The sequence below is a fragment of the Rhipicephalus sanguineus genome, chromosome 8 (genome assembly GCF_013339695.2).
Source record: "Rhipicephalus sanguineus isolate Rsan-2018 chromosome 8, BIME_Rsan_1.4, whole genome shotgun sequence".
Lineage (NCBI taxonomy): Eukaryota > Metazoa > Arthropoda > Arachnida > Ixodida > Ixodidae > Rhipicephalus > Rhipicephalus sanguineus.
Genome location: NC_051183.1, coordinates 97,045,625 through 97,060,657, shown reverse-complemented (window position 1 = coordinate 97,060,657; position 15,033 = coordinate 97,045,625). Strand labels below are relative to the sequence as shown.

The window sequence follows — 15,033 nt, the reverse complement described above, 5'->3', positions numbered from 1 at the left end:
CATGCAAATTTTGATTTACACCTAGTTAAGTTGGCGATCATGAGAGCACCCAGACGTAGGCGGCTAGATAGATAGATAGATACGTAGATAGAAACGCTCAAACTGCCAGAGGTTCGCCAAGAAATGCTTCGCATTTAAAGGGAGTCACATTTGCTCACGTTTTGTGTGAGCACGATACGAAAGGGAATGCACTGAATAAAGAAACAGAAGCAGCGACATTTGCCCGCTGAGAAGGCCGATCAATACGCAGTGCGAGACAACTTGTCAAATGACATTGAAACCCACACGAATTTAGACTGAAAAAAAAATAACTGAATCGTCGGGACGGCACATCACAAAGTTGCCATGCGCACCGAAGCCGTAGTTTTAACGAAATCATTTTTGAACTGCTCTGATAGCGTCCGCGCAACAGTAGTTGCTTGTGTACTCACAAGTTCTTATATTTTGCGGCCTAAAGTTCACAGCGCTGTGCCAAAAACGAACATACATGCACACGCTCAAACATGCAGAGGCACCGTCAGTTGTCGCGAACCCGTGCGATCGCTGGCTCGAGGCTTCTTTCCGTTATGCTCCGTTTGGTTATACAGGCAGTCTACTCTAACGAAATATTTCACATAGTTTGCACTCAGCCAGTGACTACCTTTCACGCAAGAAGCCGGTTCAGGGGTCTCCAACGCGGTGACCGCGTGAAGCTGGTGCTCGGTTTTCTGCAAAGAGACAGCGACTGTAGACTATCTTGTGCTTTCAGGTCGTCGAAAATGATTATTTTGAGAGTAAAAAACACAGTTCCTTTCGAAAGTACTTACAGAAATGCCCTGGAAGACTTCCACGAGGTGTTTTTGTAGAGCGCCGACAGGAAAACCTATGGGGAGCGCGCCGGCGGTATCCTGCCTAGCACACAATCGAGGCGCGTCCGATAGAGGGCGACTCGTAACTCCTCGCCGCCAATACAGTTCACCGAATCGCCGCAGTTTTGCCGACGTCACTAGGGGCAATTTCTCTAGACCGAGACGGGGAAACTAGACGCAGCGACCTCCGGGAGTGGGGTTGGCAATCATCGAAATTCCGAACCTCCCCCATTACAGAAGAACGGCAACTCGAAGACGCCACACGTGGAACGTGCGGCGCCGAGAAGCATCAATCTATGTGCGTGCCTCCCTTCCCCACGCCTTGGTGGACATCAGTGGTGCCACAGGTGCTCGTGTGGAATGTGCTGCAGTTGTTCGTGTCGGCGGCGCGGACATGGGCGTTGCCAGGGTTTACGCCAAGCACAACAACCCTGGTGACGCCTTTGATTGTGACTTTGTGGCCCGGCTGTATGCCTGCTTCCCCGGCCGCCACGTCATTTGTGGTGACTTTAACGCACACAATGTTGTCTGGATTGTGCCGAGACCAAGCCCAGAAGGGAACTCTTAGAGGTTGTCCGCCGTTGCGGTCTCCTTATCCTGAACTCCGGCGCGAGCACCTCATTTCGACGTGGCTCTCGCCCGAGCGCGATTGATCTTACACTCGCATCTGACGGAGTTACCTACGAGTGGAAACGTGCTGCCGACACACAGGGTTCGGACCACTATCCAATCGCCCTGGAGCCTCCCGGAAGCAGCCGCCGCATCATGCGCACCTACAACACGGTTCAGTGGCCATGATTCAGAGATTTGTGCGGGGCCATCCCCGAATTCTGTGACTTTATCGCGGCTCTAACGATTGTGTCGCGTATGCAACCACCCGCTGCTCGGTTCCTGCTGGTACTTCTGCTCCCGATATTAAAAGGCTTAATCTCCGTGCTGCTCGTAGACGAGCGCAACATATTGCCAGGTGATCACAACAAGGCGAACACTGGACGGTATTCAACCGCATTGACGCTGTCTGCCGCCGCCACGCGCGTCAGCGACGAGAACGGAGCTGGGAGGGGCTCTGTGTGTCACTCGACGACCCTCGTAACAACCGCCGTGCCAGGCTAAGTATCGCAGCCCTACTGTACCCAAGAACAGCCCGTTTCCCCGTCCTTTCCGTTGCGGTGGCCATGGGCATAAGTACCTCAGCCCTTGCTGAACTCATGGCGGATAATGTTGCATCATCCAGTCAGCAGCCACTCCAACGCGTGCGACTACCTGAACTGACCATCGGCAACAGGCCCAAACTATACGCGTCTCGACGCTTTTTCCCCACCGATGGAATCCTCGTCGAGATTCGGGACTTGTGCAACACAGTCTTCACAATCAGTGAGCTCAGCCTCGTCCTGGACCACCGCAAACGTCGCTCCGCACCCGGGGAGACAGGGTCACGTATCAGGCACTCCGCAACCTGACTAAGAGCCAACTATCGCGACTTCGTGACGCCTTCAACCAAGTTTGGCGAACGGGAGTCATCCCAACTGCATGGCCTCCCTCCTTCCATGCCATCCTCCTGCCGGCCTGTCTCCCTCACATCCTCCATGGGGAAGATGATGGAGGCCACATCTCTAAGGAGACTCAACTGGGTGGCTGATGAACTGGATTACTTCGTTCCCGCGCAAAGCGGTTTTCGTGCGAGCCGCTGCACAGCCGATGCACTCGCCGATGCGATTGCCTCTCTCGTACACGCCAAAGTCAACGACGAGGTTAGGTACTTTGTCCTACTGGATGCTAAGTCCGCTTTTCACGGTGTTTCGCACGCTTCCATCTTGGACGCTCTGAGTGACCTCGGTGTGTTCGGCTGCATGTTGGAATACCTCACCGATTTCCTCAAAGGACGCTCCCTTTGTGTGCGCATCGGAAACGTGACCAGTGAACCTTGTTGCCAGCGTTCCACAAGGAAGTGTGCTGGACCCTTTGCTTTTTAATCTCGTGCTCGCCAGACTTCCCGACTTCATCCCTAGCCGCACCCCCTGTGAGGTACGCACGGCTATTTACGCGGATGACATTGGCGATCAGGCGTGAAGCGAAAGAAAGTCGATATTTCTTGCATGACCTCTCAAAACTACAGCCAAATACTACATTGTTCGACACACGAAATAAGGAAACATGGAAAATAAAAACTTCCAAAACAAACTACTCCAAATATAAGTTATCCTACATAGTTCCTACATTACTTAATAAATATGTGAAAGCTGGCATAGATTTCCTACACTGTACACAGAACCAATTGCGCGAAATACACATGTTCAGTTTTTGATCATTCTCTGCAATTGCTATATTGTTATTAGTGCTGTTATTTTTCTTTTTTGGAATTTGGGCTTCGTTTGTCTTGTTGCATGAGTTTGTACTGCTGACTGTTGCCACTGCTGTCGTGTTCAAAGGTGGCTGTGGGCCCTTGTAAAGCTGCCTCTTTCGGAGAGCAGCTTTTACCTGCAGCTATCCTTCATCAAATGTATTGATGAGAAATAAACATTATTATTATTATTATTATTAAATGCGAAGCATTTCTTAGCGAACCTCTGGCACTTTGAGCGTTTCTATCTACGTATCTATCTATCTATCTATCTATCTATCTAGCCGCCTACGTCTGGGTTCTCTCATGATCGCCACCTTTACTTGGTGTAGACCAAACTTTGCATGGGAGGGTAAGAGGATTTGACGAATATGACTGCCGGGTCATGACATGAATAACATTAAAATCTTGTCGCGTACGTCGTCAAACCCTTTCCACTAGACACGTGTGGCACATACCCGTTTACCACGGGCCGCGGTGTACGGGTATGCGCCACAGGTGATTGACAGTTTATTCTACCCAGGAACGGCGAGAACAAACATTGTTAACTTAAATGCTAGGCGTTAAGGAAAACCAACATCGGCAGCGTCGACGCAACAAATGGAAAGAATGAAAATTAGGATCCCCGCAGGAATCGAACCCAAGCATTCTGCGTGGCAATCAGGTATTCTACCACTGAGCCACGCCAGGTCTATAAATTGGTTTGGAAAAACAGCCTACGCAGGCGTAATATCGGTGCAACGTCAATTGTGCTTGTGGTGCTGGCTATATAATTTTACAAGAAATCAATAAACACTACATGCTACTCCCACGATGTCTACTTCTACGATACAGGCGTCATATCAGATTAACGTCTGTAGTTCCAGTGTTGGCTCCGCTTTTATAGCAGTCTAATAAACATTACGTTTGTATTCCTATGATTTAGCAAGCTATATTTAAGCATTGCTCGACCCCGGAGGAATACATTAACGAAAGTTACATATGATATCCACATCACCGCACCGTAAAGCGCACTTAGTCCGCCAGAACGACGCAGTGTCCTCTTCATTTCTTACGAGGCTGGGCGATGGCCTCATGCTGACCGAGGATGACGCCAGATTGATTGACAGCCGCTTTGTAGACTAGGCTACGTAGGCCACATACGCCGAGGTAGTCTACAAAAACGACAAACACCATCCACTGATGTTGGTCTACGTAGCACTATCCAGGCCTACCAGCCTCGACGGCCTATACCTCACCAACGTGAAGGGTGGCTTCAGGTTCCGACATGTCGCCGGCTCTGTCGACAGACAATTTGTCGACGAAATGACCGAGGCATCCACGAATTCCAACAGCTCTACTATACCACATATTTTACTACACATGGACCCCTCGTCACCACGATCACGACGGGATCCTATAACAAGTCTTGACCAGCTGCTGGTGCTCACTGATCACGGTGATGATGCCCTTGTTCAAAAACTGTCAAGAACTTCTTGCACACATGCACACGGGTTCGTGAAACGTGCGTGCGTTCTCGGGACACGTATAAGCGCTACATATCTGCTTACCGCTTCTGGTGTTGGTAATACCCACGTTGCCATTGGCAGCGTTACCCAACCGTAAACAACTGGTTATATAACACATATGCGGTTCTTCAAATATATAAGTGTGCGTGTAAAATTTATACAAATCTTTAGCGTCATTTTGTAACGTGTCGCTACAGTAAAAAAAGGTTACGCTACAGTCACCTACCCGCCGTATGCTTCGCATAACATCCGACTCCCACGGTACGTGGGATCTGCCGAATTTTTAATATTATTATTATTATTATTATTATTATTATTATTATTATTATTATTATTATTATCTTCGCCAGTGCTCGAAGGAACAGGCGTGCCACCCTCTTCCAGTCAGTCCAGTGCGCCATCAACACCGTGGATGGATACATTTGCAGAGTTGGCCTCTCCCTCTTGGCGACGAAAATCGACGCTCTCCTCGTACACCCCTGTGCAGCTGCACGATTAAAGAGCCTCAAGCTCTCTCTTCGTGGCACCCTCATCCATTGGAGCACCAAGGTACGCTACCTCGGTGTCGTCATAGATTACCGTCTTTCCTGGCGACCAGCGGTGCGTGATCTGGGCCCGTATTCTCAAAAGGAGACAATCGCAAAAGTATCGCCTTTGGTGTGCGCTGATTGGCTATTGAGCAAACCGGAAATGTTAGGGCGCCAACTGGTAATTCCGCCGACGTCAATTTTGCGTCATGTTGCTAGACGGTGCTCTCGACATATCTGCAATAAACGAAGGCACCGTTAACCGTCGGTTCGTGGCGAAGTCTAGCATTTCAGTGACGTAGGCGGTAGCTTCTAGTATTCAATCCTCGGTGGATTACGCAGCATTTTTTACGCTGAAGCTTTCATCGAGCATTACCTTGGGGTGTTATCAGCACTCGTTCTTTGCCAGCGCGTGTTTTTTCGTGATTTGAACGTCCCAGGAACACGAACCGTGCGTTGATCGCGTTGCTTATCGCGAGCCGGCAACATGTTGAGATCTTGAGACGATGTCGCTGCGGCGGCACGCTACAGCTGAACTCTCCGAGTACACCGTGTTAAACTCTCAACGAAAATACGTTTCACGCAAAGTTGCATTCTCTAAATATTATACTGTGCATTAAATAATCGAACAAAAAAAAACGTTGAAAGCACTTTCAACACGTCTTATATTTCAAGTAGCCACAGCCAAGCTGGCCAAGCCTGGCCACTGCGTAGAAGCAGCCGCACACGCTCGAAAACGCCGCACTCGTGTTGCTCTGCGCTCGTACGGTGCGCTCACTCCTGTGTTGTGAGACATTCGTAATACCAACGGCCAGTTGCAACAATGACGTCACACGCAAGTGTTTTTTTCACCTATTGAACGCATCAAATTCTACGTCACCAAACGCGATAGTATCGCCTTTTGCGATCGTTTGAGAATACGGGCCCTGCGCAACACGAGCCGGAAAGTTCTCTGCGCCGCCCGTGGCCTCCTTGCCCGAGGGCGTGGCTGCACGCCTAAGCTCGCCCTGTGTCTATACAACGGCGTCGCTACTGCCAGGGTCCTCTACGGCCTTCCTCTGGCTTCTCTGCCAGAGGGCCAGTGGGCCAAACTTGACGCCGACCACCGCGCTGCGGTGCGGACCTTCTACGGCCTCCCCAGCAGCAGCCAAATTGGTCCCACCTCTCGCCGATGCGGGGGAAACGCCGATCTCCCTTCGTGCTACTAAACAAGCCTTCCACCACGTCCTGCGGGTGAAAGGCACGACCCACGGGCAGCACCTCATCGAGAGGCTCTACTCTCTGCCTCGTTCTGGTATGTTCTCGTTCTGTCTATTATATTTACCCCCACTCCCCTTCCCCGTGCACTACTTCTGAGGTGTCCATCCCTATGAGAGAAAATGGCGGGGTGCACTTTTCTCTTCATTTCAATTATCAAAAACCACTCCCCCCCCCCCCCCCTGCGCCATTCTATGCTTCGGCAACGCAACATTACATGCGCTTAGGAGACTCCTTGCACAACATGACATTCGTATAGGGTTTGGTTCGAAAGCATTTGGGAGCAATGGCGTAGCTCTGTGGCAGAACATATGTACAACACATGCCTGCCACGCATAAGGACCGAGTTCGACTTTCACTCGGACCAATGTTTTAGGGGCGAAGCACCTGAGGGTCTCGGCTTGTCGGAGTGCATCGACGTCTGCCATCGTAAAGGTCCATTTGCTCGAGCGCAAGGGAGGGCGCTACCGCCTCAGCGCTCGCCGTGTGGTGGGAGAGAGCGAACAGCGCGCGTTGACTATGGAAACGCTCTTTCTGCGATGAACGCTAAACTACCTGCTCGCAAGGAACGACAACGCGCCCTCGCCCGTTAGAGAGAACACTGACGCAGGCAGCTTCTGCTAGCGAGTTTCTTGATTGAAAAAAACTGACTGCTCGCGCTGCACAATCGTTCACCGGCCATCCCGTATGTATAGACACTGGATCTTGACCTGCAATGTAGCCCCTGTGGCAGATTTCTCTTTTGCGTAGTTGAATAGGAGATTCGCAGCGTGCACGCTAACTAAAAGCGGACTGCGGGTCTCTATCTAATCTTTCTTCTGTCTCAAATTGCCAGTGATTTCGCTGTGGGAAACACCGGCGCACACTGCATGCTTCGCCCCTCCACAGGTTTCACGTTAGTGGAGCTGAAACACCCTTCTCTACATGCCTCGCCCCTCCCCAATTTATTATTATTTATTTTTTTTTGCTCTATGGCTAATTTTAGCTCACGAAAAAGGCTGATTTTTCACTCACAACCAATGACCCTGACGCCGGCACCGGGATGTCTGTGAAACGAGCTCTTTAACACGCTCGCGTAAAAATCGGCCCGCTGGTAGTGTGCTAATGCTTATGTGCCACACCAGTTTACGTTTGTCGAAGATGTGTGGATTCCACACTTTTATTAGATAGCGTTAAGGAGCCCGTGTCGCAGAAAACGCAGTGCCGACTCGCAGATGCACTGTTCGGGAGCGAGACAACTCGATGGATGGAAATCAGGGTGATCAAAATCAGGGTTAACTCAGGCATTCTGCGTGTCAGTGAAATATTGTACCATATACCATGCCAGTGGCTTCAAGCTGCTTTGTATGAAGACCGAAGCGTTGAAGAAGTGCCGAACTGTATCAGACGCCTCACCACGTGGCTCACGTAATTAGCGGGTGGCTCAAAGCTACCCCACCCCCATTAAATAGGGTTCAGCAAGAATTCAATAATATCACCATCAGTTGCAACATCAGGGCGCCGCTACGCAGATGGGCGCACTGCCATACAGGCACATGATGGGTAGTACTCTACTTCGGGAACATATCGTTTGGACGGGGTCCGATAGCACTATCGTCTTGAACTGTTAAAGGTGAGGCTTTAGCGGTCTGCAATGCTTTGTGGCCTAACAGACCAATATTACAAGCATAAAGGGGTGATGACAGGTGCTGAGAGGTAAGTAAATCTGCAAGAGAACCACTGACCGTGGAAGTAATGAGGCTAACAAACTAAGACTGAAGCGCATGGTAATTGTAGCAATAAATCAAACCGAGAATTACGCATTGAGCACAAAAATACGCTCCTCGTTACGCTGCTGACCGCCGCAAAAGAATGCGGAAGTGTGATTATAAATGGAACGCGTGTGTATCTCCGAGAACGTTGCCGCTCGATGGATCGAAATAACTGAGTCATTGTGTTATCTGTCCACAAAACCATGACTGCTTCCATCATTAGCGTTAGATCTGCCACAGACTTTTTCACATACCTCCTTATTCTTACGTCAGCAAGCCTTCAAGTCCTACTTTGTCACCAAACAACGCTTAGTGTATCAGTGATTCCCTCACGTGCGCTGTATTCGCCGTTGTTCTTACGCGCGTTTCATTTACCACGATTTTTGCGTTCTCTTTTTTATGTTTACAGGGAGGAATTCGGCCACACATATGAATTCAAGCAACCTCAGTCTGGGGCACATTACGTCACAATGAATAATACCCAACTGAATGGTACGACCTTCATGGCTCTTTTGTATTTATAGTGGAATAATCTAAAGTGGTACACTTCCAAGAAATGCACTGACCGTATCTATCTATCTATCTATCTATCTATCTATCTATCTATCTATCTATCTATCTATCTATCTATCTATCTATCTATCTATCTATCTATCTATCTATCTATCTATCTATCTATCTATCTATCTATCTATCTAGTCGCCAACGGCTAGCTGCTCTAATGGCCGTTTCATTTGACATTTCTTTTGACATACTTAAGTTGGTGTGAGACCTACATGAAGCATGCATGTCATTCACCCCATGACATACTCAAGAAGGTACCTTCGTGACGCCATGGCGGTTGTTTCACTATTACTTTGCTACAGTATATCACGGTATTGCTATCGTATCAGCCAGACAACGAGAGTTGGACGAAGACGTGAGCTGGTGCAGCCAATTGACGCCATCATAACCGCTTGCACGTCTACCATCTTCATTTCTTCGATGCTTGATTTTTATCTTAAAGTTCCAGTTTTTTTTAGCTTCATAGGTCTTTATCAAAAGGATCCTGCCACCCGGTTCTTAGTCCGTCTCCCTTTGTGGGTGAAGGCCATCAGGTAGAGTATATATCATCATCACCTGACCACCGAACTCGTCCGGTAATGAAATACATTTCATCCTTAACCGTATCACAGTTCTGGTGGAGGACCGGGGTAAATCGACCAAGACGGGGTAGCTGCTGCAGATAGTCCCATGCCGTAGGCGACACCTCGCTCGATTGCCTAAGCCGCCACTGGTCATCCCGATGTCCCACAGTGCCGACTAACAGCAATCTCTGGCTACTCCATCGTGGAGTAGCGGACACTGAATGCTCAGACAGAGCGACGACCTTGCTCGAGAAAGCTCGGCAAGGACGTGGAAGAATGGCTCACCCACTACAAGCGGGTGACCAAGTACCACCGCCGAACTCCACAGCTAAGCTGGAGCACGTCGTTCTTTTACTCACAGACACTGTGCTAGTTAGTTTCGCGAATAATGAAGAGTCGCCGACGAGCTGCGACGGCTTCGTTACTGACCTAACGTAGCGCTTTGGAGATACCAACACGAAAAGGAAGTCGGCGGAGCATACGGTGCATCAGCGTGCGCAAGTACCGGGGGAGACATGGACAGCGCACATAGAGGAGATCCTTAAGTTATGTAAGAGTGTAAATCCTCAAATGTCCGAAAACGACAAAGTTGGACACCTCAGAGGTATTACCGAGGATGTCCACAAATGCTTCATCGGCAATTAGTCTCATCTCGATCACCGACGTCATCGAAGATTGCCGCACTTTGGAGATCATGAAGATGCGCCATATCACGTCAAAGTTCGGGAGGTCCGACGATTACACTTTTCAACTTGACCTTTCGCAACTGTAAGGGAAATTTTTTGCGAAAGATTTGACCAACGCAAGAAGGGGGCGGATGTCGAACAGCTTAGTCGCGCTTTTAACACACCTCACTAACCTGTGATTATTGTATATACCATAGTCATCACCCGACACCTGTAGTAGCAAGCCAGGCGACAAACCAGGCTAACCTCTCCGGGATTTTCATTAAAAATGATCTCCTCTCTCTCCTTTCACTAACCTGCATCATTGTCTGCGATGTCAGGTGTTGCACACTGTGGAGTCGATAGGACGGGCGTTTCTTTGGCTACATGACGCACGATCAACGCACTCGTACAGCTGACAACATGAATCGACATTCAGAAGAATCGACAATCGCGTGTACTAGTGCAGCGTCCCAACGCTTATTCCGAAGCCTGCAACGTCGGTTATGCATAGCCTGTCTATTACAACTGTGGAGCCATAGAACACATTTCTCGTTTTTGTCGCTGGCATTGCCAAACAAAATTGGTCCCATCACCGACTTAGCTGAATTTTGTACACGGCGCTTATGACGACCATTGACCCACAGGCACCATCAGCTACAAGCACCATCGGCTGAATACCCAGGAATGCCTTCCCTAATTACTACAGGAGCAACTCGCCAGCATCAGACCTCAACTGGCTGGTGGCCTGACGCCACCAGCCAGATATCAACGCCGTTCGCGTCAGAACGGCGATGTTCTACGTCACAACTGCCGTTGGGAAGTTAGCCAACGCCCTCAATATAGGTAGTCTCCAGGATGTCTGCGTCACTCCTGAATACTCCTTTGCCTGTTATGACGGTGCCGGACAAAGCGCGCGTGTCAGCTAATAGTATAGCTGCATTATACCGTATGGTACGGAAAGGTGTTGCTCAAAAGTACTCTAGTGCTTGGCAGCACCATTGATGTTAATAAGGAAGAATGAATTGTGGCGGTTCTGTATTGAATACAGGAAGCTCAACGCTGTCACCAAAAGGACAATGGGTATCCACTTCCTAGAATTGATGACGTCATCACATTTCTACATTCCGCTGCCTACTTATGATCACTAGATTGATGGTCAAGGTACTGGCATATATTCATGCACCCAAATGACAAAGACAAAACGGCCATCGTGGCACCAGGGGGCCTTCATGAATTTGACGTTATGCCGTTTGGCCTATTAGCGTGTCAGAAACATACGAACGACTTATGGAAGGTACCATTCGTGCACTTCAATGGAAAAGTTTTTGTGCTCCCTAGATGATGTCCACCATATTGAGGGAGCGTAACCAACGTCGAATGTTTGTTCTCGAATGTGTCAAGAAGGCCGGCGTGATACAAGACTCTTAGAAATGTCGTTGCGTCGGCACAGAAACGCTAGCACTTGCGCATCTGCTCGACAAAAACGGTGTGGGGCCAGATCCGTGGGAGATTGCGGTAGTTATCTCCTTTGAGCCAGCGATGTCAGTGCGGGAGCTGGGGAGATGCTTGGAGCTTTGCTAATATTCCAGTTGAGTCGAGCCAAAGTTTGTGGGAATTGAGCGCACCTTTCCCTCTGGCGCCTCGTTCCCCGGCTAGCGCGTGTGTTGGCCCCGCGCGGCTCGAGCGCCGGGAACCGCCGTTAATCGGCAGTATGGCGACCATGGCGGCAGCGCCAGGCTTTTTTGTCCGGTGCGAGCCATCTGGCGACATTCCGGCGCGCGGGCAAGCGTCCGAACATGTTTGGACAAGGCACACGCTAGCTTACGCCACTGTGCAATGCCTGTTTTCATTGGCCGCCAGTGACAACCCCCTTACCCCGTGAGATCGCTTCTCTCTGGCGCGGGCTTGCCCGCGTCATATGCTCTCAGGCTTGCACGAGAGGTTGACGCGCTGCTCTGGCAGGCGGCTTCTCGTCCGTGCGCTCGACTGCTACGCTTTGTGTGATGGTCGTAGCGCTGCCGGCAAGCGTACTCGATCGGTCTTGCAGAGTTACCCTGACGACCCGCAATGCCGTGATTGTAGCACAGTGCTGCGTCTTGGGTTAATAAACCCGTGTTTGTTGACAACCCGCCTCGAGTGCCTTTTCTGCTCGTGTCGGAGATTCAACGAACCCGTCCATAGCGTCTTTGCTCGCTGCGGCAGCGGAGAACGTCGCGTCCCTTCCCAGTCGCCTCGTAGGATAAGCTTCTTGCGAACCTATCTCCACAAGTTTGCGCACGTCAGGTATCCCCTAACATGTCGTTTCAAAAAAAAAAAAAATCACAGCATATCCAGGGAGTGAATGATGATGAGTGGGCGAAGCTGCGGAGGTTCATCGGTAAACCGTGAATCTTCCGTGAATTCTGCCCAGTACATCATCACCGACGTGAGATCGGGCGCGTTTATACTAAAGGTTCGATGAGTTATGACGACTTGCAGCTCACTTTAATTTTACATGTACGCTGTGAATTTTCATTGTTTAGAAAACCATTGCTTTAGAAAACATCTGGCGTCTTTCGTTAAGCAGCTGGCGTCTTTTCGTTTTGCTTTAGAAACATCTGGCGTTCTTTCGTTTTGCTTTTACAAAACATCTGGCGTCTTTTGTTGGTTTATTTCATCAATGAACGGCGTTTTGAACAAAACTTTTATTGATTAATCACGCACAGGAGAAATCTCACCAGGCACTACCTTGGAGGTAAACAATGGCTGCTAATGGGAATGAGAGACAGAAGTCGGCTTTTAGCTAACACTTACACTTCTACTTCTACTAACGTTTCCTACTGGAACATGCCAATGGCTGCTAATGGAGAATGAGAGACAGAAGAATTCGGCTTTTAGTTAACGCGCACGCTGCGAATTCTTTATTGTTCAACAAGGCACAGGAAAAATCTCCCACCGGCACCACCTTGGAGGTGAAAGCGTAAGACTGGTTACGCACTACGACTACTACGACGACTACGAGGGACGAACGGGTGCCGCCTTAAGGAGCTTCGCCCCTAAAATGCGTCTCTTTCAACTGGACGTTGCGGGTGGGGCCCTTCTTCCAAGGCTCCACTGGCTAATGAACCACATTTTTTTTCAATAAATGTTGTTTCTCTCTATCAACTGGACATCGCTTTACGGTGACGCATTCTCCCAGCTAATATATTCCCTAACATCGAGGCCCATATTGCTTCACTTTAATACCAATACATCATCGCGGAAGGAAGTGCACACGGATGCTAATGGTATCGGCAGCCATCGGTGCCTTACTGCTGCGACGACATCAAGGAGCTGAAGACATCAAGGTATTTCGTCGTACAGCAACCGCACCTCCATCGGTTGCTGCCTTTACTTTTATGAATATGGTCTCGTGGTTAACGGCCCCGATTAAGGCCACTGTATTGCGGGCGTCACTAGAGGACCGGTAGTGTCCTGCCGACGGTGAACTCGACGAACGTTGGGGTGTCGATTCAGTGTCGGCCATAGTCGCGTGGCTGCTCACCACGCTGTGGACGCAGTGCGTTGAAGGCTAAGCCGCGTAGTCCCATCTGGCGGTACTGGCAGCTGCGGTAGGTGTGCCGGACTCCCGCAGCGGTAGCACAGCGCACCAAAGGTCGGTCTTTCGTGCGACGTTGAGTTAGCTCACAGGCAGCCGGGATGGCGTCGGAGGTGGCGGCGCTGTCTGTCGACAATACGCGACAGCGCGAGTTCTTGGAGATTACGAGGAGTGGCGACAGCACGGTGTGTTGCAGCAGCATAACTCATGGCTTCCGCCTCAGGTTGCGGCGGTCCCGAAAGTACTAGCGACGGCTGAAGTTCCTCGCGAGCGATGTCGGCTACCGGGTCTACTTGCGGCTGCGAGGATGGCGACAATTACAGCAGCTCCTTTCGCACGCCACGCAAGGGCACCTTGAGTATCAAGTTGATGGTGCTTGGCGCCACCATGGACTCTTAGCCCCCATAGCGAAGCTGTTAACCTCACCGTAGCGAAACGTTTTAAGGTGAAGTGTTAAAAACCATGAACGGTGCCGGTCGGGCCCATGGTGAAGCTCCGGCCGACGGGCTTTCAGTCTGTTTACCAGGTGGAGAGCTCCGGGACCTTCCTGTGAATAAGACGAACACAGGTGACATCTTGGGAACAATCAGCATACCCATATCGCACGAGAACGCCTTCCTCCAATATACAGGATTGGTCCCTGAAAGCTTTCTCACCGATGTAATCTCCAACAGAAGTCGACCTGCATGTCTGTTTCCTGATCGCTAGGACCCCTGAGAACCTCAGGTGAAACAATTACGACGCAAAGAAGCTTTCATCTAGGGATCTTCTTTTTGAAGTATCGCAGCAAGAACACTCGGACATCCTTCTCACGTTAAAGAAGTTTGCTCACTTACTATTGTCCAACTTCTGCAGTCGGGAGGCTCGGCGCCGGGGAAGGGGAAGGGGGCGGGGAAGAGATAGAAAAACATTTTTTGTCGCGCGACGCCTGTGATGTCAACAAATTGTCTTTATCTCAAATGGTCACTTTAAAGGCTCCTTGAAACACTTTTTGAACATACAAAAAATTCGTGTTTGTTTCAAATTGTCACATTAAAGAGGCGCTGCAACACTTTTTGAGAGAGAGAAACGTTTATTAGGTGATAAGTGCGGCAAGTTGGGCAGAGGCGATGTCATGTATTCGCTCTGCGATATCAAAGTCCTGCTCGCAGCTGGTGAGCCAAAGCATTCACGAACAAGCGGAGAAATTGCAGCAGGCCGGTTAACCTGATGCTGTAATAGCGGCCACCAGTGAACGTGTGCTAAAAGAAGTAAGAGCACAAGGAAAGGTGGCACCGGAAGGAAGAAGTGTAAAAAGCAGGCCGTTCTCCGTGATTCCTTACATTCACGGAGTGTCCCACCGCTTCAAGAGAGTGGCGGCACGGTTTAACGTTAATGTTGTTTTTTCAGCCACAAATAAGCTGAAAGGGATTTGCCCGAGACTGCAGTA

General features: G+C 49.9%; 1 protein-coding gene across 2 annotated transcripts in view; it reads left to right on the top strand.

Annotated features, from left to right (window-relative positions):
• LOC119402231 (uncharacterized) overlaps positions 1–15,033 on the top strand; it is a 134,326-nt gene that overhangs the window by 101,964 nt on the left and 17,329 nt on the right. For both annotated transcript variants that reach the window (XM_049418554.1, XM_037669361.2), the window contains exon 3: positions 8,642–8,724. The gene's annotated coding sequence lies outside the window, so the exon portion shown is untranslated. The remainder of the gene's footprint in view (positions 1–8,641; positions 8,725–15,033) is intronic.